A 12,977-nucleotide genomic window follows, 5' to 3' on the forward strand; every position below is an offset into this window, starting at 1 on the left:
ATAGATTTTTAACCCTGGAGCTACCCATCTTTATTCGTTTTCCCAGTTTCCATAGAAAAAAAGATAATCAGTCAATATTATCATGAGACTTTTCAAATACAAACACTAAGTCATCACAAAAAAGAAATCTACTGATTTGTACCTAAGTAGCCAAGAGATTAGTAAAAATGACTGAATATTTATCTCTTGAAAGGTAAGTGCTATACTAGAACCACTGTGGTTGGGAGAAGAGGGACAGGAGCCTTTAAGCTTAGGGGACTCTTAGAAACACATATGTGGATACAAGAGACCAATAAATTTTAATCAAGAGAATGAACTATCTTAATAGAGTAATCTGAACTAACGAATTCAACAGGATTTCATGAGCTTAGTCTGTGGAAAACAGAGTTTTAAGCATTTCTTTTTCTAAACTTTTATAGAAAAGTATAATTCCCTCAACTTAACAAAACAGACTCAAATGATGGTATGGTATCCATAGATCCAAAGAGGTGGAAAGTATGACTATACAGACTCAACAAAAGAAGCTAAACCAAAGTATTAGAGCTGGAAGGGACCTTAGTCACCACTCAGGAAATAGGCTAGAAGACAAAGGATTTGTTTGAAGCTACAAGGTTAGTAAGTGATAAATCAGAAGCCCAAAGTGTGATCTCCTAAATTCCATATCAGTGATCTTCCCACTATACCAACAGTCCCTCAAAGCATGACGAAAATGTTTCCCCAAAGAAAAGAGTTCTGTGGTCAAATAAACGGGAAACACTGCATGTTATACAAGCCTTCTTGTAGACATACGATGCACATTAACAGAATAAAAACTGGGAGAAGTCCTATTTTAAGGAAACTTCTTTAATATGGTTTAACCCAGCACGTTCCAAAAGTATTTCACAGTGGAACTTTCCTTTTTAGAAAAAATAATACTAATACTTAGTATCATCCGAAGATACGAAGCTTAAGAAATGTGACCTCCCAGAATATACATTGCTTAATCAATATATGATATTTCTACTCAGTGACAAGTAGAAATTAGTTCAGGAGAAAAACCAGGATCTCCAAATATTCTGAATGAGATTAAGGAATTCAAGATAAATATTCAGTATAAGGTGTTAGTCCAGGTACTGGTTAAATGAGACAATTATAACAAGACAGAGAAAAACTTGAACTATGTGAGCTAGGTTCTGCCAAGAAAATGAAAAGAATCTACATTCCAGAGATTTGAATCAATGGACTAACTTGTTTCTCTGCATAGTACTTGTTGATATTTTGGTTTGACTTACATAAAATACATGGCTTCAGTAACAAAACTGAGAGAGAAGGTATCCAAGCACATTTATGTTTGTACACAAGACATACATATCCCCCAAGCATTTGAGACCCCAAATTAGATAGAACATTCTTTCTACTCCTCTCAAAAGTAAGAAGTTCTCCCCCACTTACTTCCAATGCAAACCACACAAAAAGGGATCCAGGACTCTGGAAATGTAAAGCTTTCATATTTAAAAAAGCAAGCTCTCAACTAGAGAGTAATCACTTGTCTCTTTATTTTTTATTTTTTTGCGGTACGCGGGCCTCTCACTGTTGTGGCCTCTCCCGCTGCAGAGCACAGGCTCTGGACACGCAGGCTCAGCAGCCATGGCTCACGGGCCCAGCCGCTCCGCGGCATATGGGATCTTCCTGGACTGGGGCACGAACCCGTGTCCCCTGCATCGGCAGGCGGACCCTCAACCACTGCGCCATCAGGGAAGCCCCACTTGTCTCTTTATCCTCTCTTTCAGTACAGCAAAACCAAAAGCTTTCATAAGTTGGTCTTATTTTATTGAATCCAAAGTTAAATATTTTTCCTTCACAATCACTAAAATACTACCAGTGTACCAAAAGCAATCAAAAGGAGCCACACTTAAGTACTATCATTTATACTTGAAATGATAAAAATCTGAAAGTATCCTATGGAAGTAATTTTAGATCATCCATGATTTGTTCCTTTTAGGTGTGTCTGGTTTACCAATCAATTTGATGGAGCGCAAAGCAGTTTAGGCCAAATCAGCAAATTAAAACAGCAAACCCTATGCTAGAAATGAGAGCACGGCAAGTTTTATTCCAAGTCTTTATGAGAACCTGGGGTCTCTGTCAAAATTATCAAGGCTTCTCCAGTCTATAAATGAGCAGTCAGGGCAGATCTGCCAAGAAAGAACTGGCCAAGTTGGAAATACTAAAACAGGTAGAACAACGAAATAAATACTCAGATATTACCCATCAGGAAGCAAATGAAAACTACTATCTACTCAAATTGTATACTATGGACTGGCAGGAAGTGAAGAAGAGTAAATGTAGAGATAAATATGTAAATATATGCAATATATATTAAAATTAACATGTGACTCTAAAGTCCATTAAAAAAATAATAATAATAAAAGCTCTTCAGAGCTCTTTTCTAACATGCTAAGCCACCTCACCAGGACCATTTATTCTGTCCCTCCAAAGACAACCTTGGAGCCAAAGAAGCAGCTACTGATTTCTGCTGCCTAGGCTGGAGTAGAGGTAAAAGGGTATCAAGCACACAAATAGACTTTAGAAAGCATTTAGGCTTTTTTTTTTCCTTGGTTGTTCATTCTCTTTGTGAATAATCTTTACACATTTACCCATCTCTTCCTCAAGATTCCTCACATATGTTCTTCTCTGGTTTCCTAATATACAGAAATTAAGCAAGGTTTATTTCTCTTCTACCACTCTTTCCACTCTCCCAAGATCCAACAGCATATCTCTAGTTTCATATTACTACTGTGTGTTCTACCCTCACTTCACTTCCAACAGACCTAAAATGGAACTCATCACCTTCTCATTACAATTCCCATGTATATTGCGGCCAGGCTCTTCTTAAACCACATCATTCATCACACCAATTAAACATGAGGTAAACTGGGGGAAACAATTTGAACAAGTACAAATTCAAACTCCATAATCTTATCGCTAAGACTCCACAATAATGGAAGCTGAACTTAATTTTCCAATGTATTATCCAATACTCTCCAATGTGAATCTTCTACTTGGATCAGAATCTACCTCATAATATACTAAAAATATTTCCACTACTGTATCTTTGCTTATGCCATTTCCCTTCTAGATGACCTCTCCCTGCCTGTATCCAACCTTTCCTCCAAAACCCAAATAAAATTATTCTTCCTTTAGGAAGCCTCCTATCACTGTTCTAACTCACAGTGTTTTCTCTCTGTATCCCTACTTTCAGTCAAACATGTATTGAATATTTACTTGGCACCAGATATTGCACTGAGTATACAAAGAATAAGATGGAGTCTCTGACTCTTGAACCTCACATCATTCTACTGTAAGAAGTAGGTAAGCAATTGAGTGGCTGAAATTCAGTGCAAAGAGTATAATGATAGAAATAAATACAGGTGCAGTGATTAGACAAAGGAGAAAATAATCATATCTGCTTGTAGGGATGTCAGGAACTTCACAAAGGAAGAGGTAGCAAACTGTGCTCTTAAAAGATGAGTATGATTTTTCCAAAGGGAAGTACATAGAAAGTACATTCCAGAAGAAAGAAACCAGATGAGAAAAGACCACCACATGTGAAATAACTTTATCCACACAAGGAATAAATAATTTTGTATAAGAACATAGGTTGTGAAGGACTAACAAAAGATAAAGATGCCATACAAAGCAGTTTCAAGGTTAGCTAGTAGGCAATGGAGAAACAACAGAAGAATGTGAGCAGGGGAAGAACAGGATCAGCTTTACAATTTAGGCAAATCCCCTAGGAGCGGAGGAATGGTCAACTAGGAGAAGATAAAAAATAGAAACAGGAAAACCAATATAGATCATGAAAGGAGTCCAAATAACAATGATGAGGACTTGAATTAAGGTAGCAGCAGCTACAGAAAAAGCAGAAGCAACAGAATTTACTGATTTAAATGTAGTACATGGAAGAGGGGAAGGAAATAAAAATAACTCCAAGTATTCTGGTCTTTATGACTAGATGGTGGGATCATTCCAAACAATAGGAACCATGGAAATAATTAGTTGAAGGTAGGACAGAGAAGATGAGTTCAATAAACCTGTCAGATATCCAAGTAAAAAATAACAGTATGGCACTTCAGTGTATAACTCTTCTCTTCTTTAGGACAGGAAACATACTTCACCATTATGAGAATCCCACAAGCTCAGATACAGTGACACACACACAGTAAATTCAGATAAATGTTTACTATATAAAGGCAAAAGATAACAAAAGAAACTTATTTAAGAATGAGATTTGGCCCAATAAAAGAGAGGGATATCTGTAAAAGATATGATTTGGATATTCTCCTACCTATTAGAAGGTGAATGGGGGTGAGGGCAGGGGGTGGTGACCCATAAGAATTACCTAACCTGAACTATTCACCTAAAAATGTAGCTACTAAAACTTTTACAACTGTCATTACACATGCTATTAAATAAAGTTTTGTTGTGAATACAACTTCCAAGGGTTCCTACCAATAAGACTCAAAGAGTTAAAATTCTGTGAATCAAAAGCCAAAGGCTCCTTTCTTTATCAGCCCGATACTGACCTCTAGTGGACTATAAGAATACATAAAATTGAGCTTGAAAATCAGAAACCAGTTGAAAAGGGAGAGAGGTGTAGGCTTATAGGTTCAAGACCTGATATAATTAACTACATGGACTTCAATTACAGGGTGCTATACCAGAAAAGAAAAAAAGAAGAAGAAAAAAAAACCTTCTTGGAGTAAGATGGGTCTCTAAGTCTAAGCTCTGCAACATATTAATTCCATAACCATGGGCAGGTTCTTTTCAATGCAACATCCCATCTATTAAAAAAAAAAAAAACGGTTAATAAAATGTACCTCAGAACTGCAATAAGGATTAAATGAGATAATACATGTAAATTATCTTGAATTAAAAGATAAGTCAAAAGAAAAAAAGAGACACTAAAAATTTAAGTTCCACCTGTCTTCCCCCTGAATATGAGATAGGAATCTTGTTTCACCGTCTATTCTGGAAGCATTGAAGATCTAGCAATACTTACATACATAATCATTAATGGCATCTAATACTGCTTCACATTGCCATTCTATTTTGTATTTGTGCTACATGCCAAGTATTAGATATCTGTACTGCACACCTCTTGTGCTCCACTTCAGATCCTCTCAGCCTCAGCTCTTATTCCACATAGAACATCAGCAACCTGTTCTGGGCAGCCTTGGAAGTGTCATATAGTGTAAACTGAAACCAGCTCTAGCATTTACACCACAGCTCTAGCATTTACACCACACCTCTAGCTTCCTGCCCAGAGGTTTTGCAGACATCACAGTGTGGAATCCCACCAGAACTGTAACATAAGTTACTGTAAAATAAGTTAACTGTAAAATAAATTACAAAATAAACTTAGCATTCATGATTCTCAACCCAGAAGTGAGGCAAACCTTGACCAAAAAGCTGACAGATAAATGCTCCCCATTGCATCCCCCCCATGGTGAGTTCCATATAGCTTCTTCATGGATTAAGGAACCAGACTGCCCTACAATGTACCACTGTACTGACTACAATTTTTCTTTTCACTCCTCCTGACCCTTATGCTTGTATATGCCACTCAAACGCCAACTTCTCAGGTTTCTCCAGGGAAATCAAGGATAAAATAACATCCCATACAAAAATACAATGAAGTAGGATTATGACCCCATATCTGAAGCCCAAAGGATGTCCATGAAAATAACTGGCAAGACCAAGATATAAAGACTCCAAAGCTACCCTCTTCAGTTCTCACCAATCAAAAGAACTACAAGACCTGTAACTTCAAAAAGGTTTCTTCATGTTTATTAGCACTAGCTCTGGCAACTAGTGTTCTTTGGCGACTAGCTCCGATATCAGATCTTGTTCAAATAAAATAAAAACAAAACAAGGATAGTGAGTAAAATGAAGGAAATAGAACACATCAAGACCATATCCAAAAAGTTATTTACATATTAGTGTCCATAGGGGTGTATACATGCATTATATATGTGTATTTTGTGTAATATTTTAAAGGAGGGATAAACAAATAAACAGTTTTTCATATAACTTAATCAGGTTCCAAAGAATTTCCATCAGTAGAATGAGAAATCTAGGATTATGATATTCATAGACATTTTTTTAATGGAAAAAGGTGTTCACTATATCGCCTTCAACATTATAACTGAGATCCTTAGCTGTTTGAAAGTCTACACTTCATACTTAAACCTATAGGGCTTCCCTGGTGGCGCAGTGGTTGAGAATCTGCCTGCTAATGCAGGGGACACAAGTTCGAGCCCTGGTCTGGGAGGATCCTACATGCCGCGGAGCAACTAGGCCTGTGAGCCACAACTACTGAGCCTGCGCATCTGCAGCCGGTGCTCTGCAACGAGAGAGCCCGCGATAGTGAGAGGCGCATGCCCCGTGATGAAGAGTGGCCCCCGCTTGCCACAACTAGAGAAAGCCCTGGCACAGAAACGAAGACCCAACACAGCCCAAAATAAATAAATAAATAAATAAATTTAAACCTATATTTCATAGAGGGGAAAAAGTCTTTGCACTAACAAAATTCATTTCAACAAGATGTACTCGATATAGTGTATTACAATTTGTATAAAGCAATAGTAAAAGTTAAAAGAATTCTCTTGTGAATTAGGATAACCCCAGCTCTTTTTAAATACTATCTTTTTCTTTCATCAACATATATACACCACAAGCACAATGTTAATTGTAGTTAACTGTAAAATAAATTACAAAATAAAGAAAAAGCTGGAAAAAAAATTCTAAAATCTCCATTCAGTAATAATCAGTTACTTGATGAATTACAACCCAGCCTATTTTCTGTACATATATAAAGATTTCTCTTTTTGCTCATCTGTATTTTCTATTTATCTGCATAATTGATAATACATTTATATTGGTATGCCGAAAAGTATCATACTTAAGTTTTTAAATCTGCTTTTTGCTCAAAAATATTTCGCAAATATTTTTCTGGACAAATAAAAATACTTACAATAATATTTGCATTGTACTACATTTCAAAGAATGGATGTTTATTTGAATATAGTCTACTATAGGACATTCATATTGCTTCTAATATTTTTCTATTTAATAACTGCTGCAAAGACTAACTCCAGAGCTAAAATTATGTGGATATCCTTAATTATTTCATTAGAGGAAGAAAACTACTCCCTCAAATGATTATTCACCCCAACTCAACTTTATAGTAAAATTTATCTTTTCCCAATTTGTTTTATTTTAAATGTCTGCAAAATGAATATAATTTCATGGTTTAAAAAATCTAGTAATACTGAAAATATTGTAATAAAAAATGGTAGACTCCCCCTTATGCCTTTTTCCATCCCCAATCCTGCTCTGTAGAGTTAATATTTTTATACCCACGTTTCTAATAATACCCTTACTTTCTGTTAAAAACTTAGATCATTTAAAAATATAGACTCCCTTACACTACTGCTTCTTAAATTATAATCCCAACAAAGTATTTTAAGTAAAGGCAATAATCAATATTAATCATCATGTCATGTAACCAAACCATCTTACTACAGATGCAATGATTACATATTTGATTATAGTTCCTTTCTGGTACAGTTTTTTTGTTTTTCTTGGAGTTTCAAATTGCCTACATTTTCAAAAAATTCTTTAATATTCTATCTACAACAATCTTGATTTTTTCCAAAAAGTTCATCATAATAGACATTCTATCCAAACCTTATTATTCCTAAAGGCATAACCTGGGCTGATTGTCCTATAAGGACTGTCTTATAAGTCCTATAGTAGACTATATTCAAATAAACATCCATTCTTTGAAATGTAGTACAATGCAAATATTATTGTAAGTATTTTTATTTGTCCAGAAAGATATTTGCGAAATGTTTTTGAGCAAAAAGCAGATTTAAAAACTTAAGTATGGGGGCTTCCCTGGTGGCGCGGTGGTTGAGAGTCCGCCTGCCGATGCAGGGGACACGGGTTCGTGCCCCGGTCCGGGAGGATCCCACATGCCACAGAGCAACTAGGCCCGTAAGCCATGGCCACTGAGCCTGCGCGTCCGGAGCCTGTGCTCCACAACGGGAGAGGCCACAACAGTGAGAGGCTCGCGTACCGCAAAAAAACAAAAACAAAAACTTAAGTATGATACTTTTTGGCATACTAATATAAATGTATTAGCAATTATGCAGATAAATAGTCATTCTGGAGGGGACTTACTTTCATTTCAGTTTCAATAATTCCATATCTATATTTCACTTAATCCAGACTCTCATTTTGTTGGCACACATCTTCAGATAATTCTTAAGAATTAAGAATTAAATTTCTTGAATTCTTCCATTCTAAAAATGACTTTAATCCTTCTCCAAATAAACTATAGAATTGAAGGTTGACAATAATTTTCCCTTAGTTTATTGAAGGCATTGCTCACACTACTGTCCTATATTACCCCCTATTGCTAGTGGAAAAAGCAATGATATATTGATCTTCATTCCTTTATATATTACTTTTTCTCTCTGGAAGCTTTCCAAACCTTTTACCGTATATGTTCTCAGTTTCTCAGGGGATGTACCTTGGTGTAGGTCTTTAACTTGTTCATTATACTCAGTAAGTAATACATGTGGAAGTCTTGAGATTTTCTTATATTAATGCTCTGATAATTTTCTCCCCTTGTCTAGAACTCCTAATGGATACTGAATTCTCATATAATTCCTCCTGATGATCTTTGGTTTTTTAAATTGAAGTATAGCTGATTTACAATGTTGTGTTAGTTTCTGGTGCACAGCAAAGCGATTCAGTTATACATATTTATATATATTTGTTTTCATTCTTTTCCATTATGGTTTATTATAGGATATTGAATATAATTTCCTGTGCTATACAGTAGGACCTTGTTGTTTATCTATTTTATGTATAGTAGTTTGTATCTGCTAATCCCAAACTCCTAATTTTCCCTCCTCAATCCCCTTTCCCCTTTGCTAACCATAAGTTTGTTTTCAATGTCCGTGAGTCTGTTTCTGTTTCGTAAATAAGTTCATTTGTGTCACATTTTAGATTCCACATATAAGTGATATTATACAGTATTTGTCTTTCTCTTTCTGACTTACTTCACTTAGTATGATCATCTCTAGGTCAATCCATGTTGCTGCAAATGGCAGTATTTCATTCCTTTTTTATGGTTGAGTAGTATTTCATTGTGTATATATACCACATCTTCTTTATCCATTCATCGGTCAATTGACATTTACGTTGCTTCCATGCCTTGGCTATTGTAAATAGTGCTGCTATGAACATTGGGGTGCATGTACCTTTTCAAAGTAGAGTTTTCATCTTTTCCAGATATATGCCCAGGAGTGGGATTGCTGGACCATATGGCAACTACTTTTAGTTGTAGTTTTGTTGCATTTCTCTAATAATTAGCAATGTTGAGCATCTTTTCATGTGTCTACTGGCCATCTATATGTCTTCTTTGAAGAAATGTCTATTTAGGTCTTCTGCCCATTATTTGATTGGGTTGTTCGTATTTTGTTATTGAATTGTATGAGCTGTTTGTATATATGGAAAATTAACCCTTTGTCAGTTGCATCATGTGCAAACATTGTCTCCTAGTCCATAGGATTTTTTGCTTTGTTTATGGTTTCCTTTGCTGTGCAAAAGCCTATAAGTTTGATAAGGTCCCATTTGTTTATTTTTGCTTTTATTTCTATTGCCTTGGGAGACTGACCTAAGAAAACATTGGTACACCTCCTGATGATCTTTGTAATATTTTTCTATAACAAACCAAATTTAAAATTTTTGAGGATACCAATGAATTTTTCTGACATATTATTTTGTTTTCTGCATTATTTGCTCCATCTAGGTACTTTTTATTGTTGTTACTTCTTTTCTCATATTGGTATTTTTATCTCTCTCTTTCCAGTTGGATATTTTCCTCACATATCTATTAATCCTTGGCCAATCATTCATATTTAATAATAAATCACTTTAATAATAAATCACTTAAGAGTTTACAGGAAGGTCTATGGACATAGGAAGACTTGTCAAGTAGCAAGCTTCACTTTAGGGAATTCTACAAAGGAAATCACCGTTTTGATGGGGAAATCCAAATGGCACTTTGTGGCAGTCCTTTATTGATTTCTCTAGAAAAGTATTTTCTAATCTCCCACTTAAGAATATAAGTATAAATATTCCATGCAAGGGAGAGGAGAAGTAGAGGAATTAACTGCTTTACACCCACTTCATCTATAATAATTCACACCTCCAAAGATTCAGCTTGTCTGGAGTTGTCTGTATTGAACTGTTTCCTCCATTCCACATGAACCTGTTTATACTTTCAGTTGTGGCTTAATACACCCTGCTATATATAGTGGTAACTATATATATTTACCACTCTTCCCTCCACTTTCTTTTTTTACCTTCCAGTTATATTATTGACATGTAATTAATACAGAACTTAACATTAAACAATGTGCTGACTTGACACACATATATATTGCAAAATGACTACCAGAGTAAGTTACCTTATATCTCCATCCCCTCGTATAATTATCATTTTTGTATGTGGTGATAACACTTATGACCTACTCTCTTAACAACTTTCAAGTATATAATAAAGTATTGTTAATTATAGTGACCGTGCTGTATATTAGATCTTCAAAACTTACTCATCTTATAGCTGTAAGTTGGTATCCTTTGACCAACATTTCCTTATTTCCCCCACCTCCCAATCCCTGGCAACCACCATTCTACTCTATTTCTATGAGTTTGGATTTATCGATTTAACATCTAAGAGACACCATGCAGTTTTTGTCTTTCTCTATCTGACTTACTTAACTTAGCATAATATCCTCAAGGTCATTCCATGTTTCGCAAAAGGCAGGATTTCCTTGTGTCATGGCTGAAACGTAGATATATAGATATATACATATAGGTATATATAGATATGTATTCTTTATCTGGTTATCTGTCAATGAACACTTAGGTTGTTTCTGTATCTTGGCTACTGTGAATAAAGCCTCCAGCTTTGTTCTTTCTTATAATCACATTTCTATCCAGGGTCTTTTGTGGTTCCATACAGATTTTAGAATGTTTTTTCCTATTTTTTGGAAAAATGCCATTGGAAATTTGATAGGAATTTCATATAATCTGTAGGTCACTTTGGGTATTATAGACATTTTAACAATATTAATTCTTCTGATCCATCAACATGGGATATCTTTCCATTTATTTGTGCTTCTTCAATTTCTTTCATCAATGTCTTATAATTTTCAGTGTACAGATATTTCACCTCCTTGGATACATTTATTCCAAAGTATTTTTTTATGTTTGATGCTAATATAAATGAGATTGTTTTATTTCTTTTACAGACAGTTCACTGTTAGTGTATAGAAATGCAACTGGGGCTTCCCTGGTGGCGCAGTGGTTGGGAGTCCGCCTGCCGATGCAGGGGACATGGGTTCGTGCCCCGGTTCGGGAGGATCCCGCATGCCGCGCAGCAGCTGGGCCCGTGAGCCATGGCCGCTGGGCCTGCGCATCTGGCGCCTGTGCTCCGCAGCGGGAGAGGCCGCGGCAGTGAGGGGCCCGTGTACTGCAAAAAAAAAAAGAAAAAGAAAAAGAAATGCAACTGATTTTGTGTATTGATTTTGTCTCCTGCAACATTATTGAATTTATTTATTAGTTCTGGTTTTTTTATGGAGTCTTTAGGATTTTCTACATATAAGATCATATCATCTGTAAATAGAGAATATTTTACTTATTCTTTTTCAATTTGGATACCTTTTATTTCTTTTTCTTGAATAATTTCTCTTGCTAGGATTTCCATTACTTAGTTGAATAAGAGTGGTGAGAGTTGGTACTCTTGTCTTCTTCCAGATCTTAGTGGGAAAGATTTCAGCCTTCCCCGCTGAGTATGATGTTAGCTGGGGATTTGTCATATATGGCCTCTATTATGTTGAGATATATTTATTCTATTCTAATTTGCTGAGAGTTTTACTGATGAAAAGATGATAAATTTTGTTAAGTGCTTTTTCAGCATCTATTGAGATGATCATATAATTTGTATCTTTTCTTCTACTAATGTGGTATAGCACATTAATTGATTTGCGTATGTTGAACCATTCTTGCATCCCAGGAATAAATCACACTTGTTCATGATGCATGATACTATTAATATACAGTTGATTTCTGCTTGCTGGTACTTTGTTGACAGTTGTTGCACCTCTATTTACCAGGAATACTGGCCTGTGGTTTTCTTTTCTAGTAGTGCCCTTAACTGGCTTTGGTATCAGGGTAAGACTCACCTTGTAAAATAAATTTGAGAGTGTTCCCTCCTCTTCAATTTTTAGAGGAATTTGAGAAGAACTGATGTTAATTCTTCTCTAGATGTTTGGTGAAATGATCCGGTCCAGGGGTTTTCTTTGTTGGGAGGTTTTTGATTACTGTTTCAATCTCTTTACTCATAAATGATCCTTTCAAATTTCCTATTTCTTCCTGATTCATTATGGCTAGGTTGTCCAGGAGTGTGTTGTTTACTTTCCATACATTTATGAATTTTCAAGTTTTCCATCTGTTACTGACTTCTAGTTTCATACCATTGTGACTGGAAAACATATTTAATATGATCTCAACCTTCTTACATTTGCTAAGGCTTCTTTTGTGAACTAATATATAATCTACCCTGGAGAATGTTCTGTGTACACTTGAGAAGAATGTGTATTCTGCCACTGTTGGGTGGAATAATCTGTATATGTTTTTTTAAGGCCATTTCGTCTAAGGTTTAGTTCAAGTCCTGTGGTTCCTTACTGATTTTCTGTCTAGACGATCTATTCATTGTTGAAAGTGGGGTATTTAAGTCCCCTGTTATTATTGTATTTTGTCTATTTCTCCCTTCAGAGCTGTGAGCATTGTTTAACATATTTATGTTCTCTGCTATTAGATGCACCTCCACTCTCTTTCTGCCAAAGGTTTATTATGCC

General features: G+C 35.6%; 1 protein-coding gene across 2 annotated transcripts in view; it reads right to left on the reverse strand.

Annotated features, from left to right (window-relative positions):
• The window catches only part of EXOC6B (exocyst complex component 6B), a 730,495-nt gene that overhangs the window by 463,658 nt on the left and 253,860 nt on the right, over window positions 1–12,977 (reverse strand). The gene's annotated exons all lie outside the window — the stretch shown is intronic.

Source organism: Mesoplodon mirus (genome assembly GCF_964341445.2).
Source record: "Mesoplodon mirus genome assembly, chromosome: 14".
Classification (NCBI taxonomy): Eukaryota; Metazoa; Chordata; class Mammalia; order Artiodactyla; family Ziphiidae; genus Mesoplodon; species Mesoplodon mirus.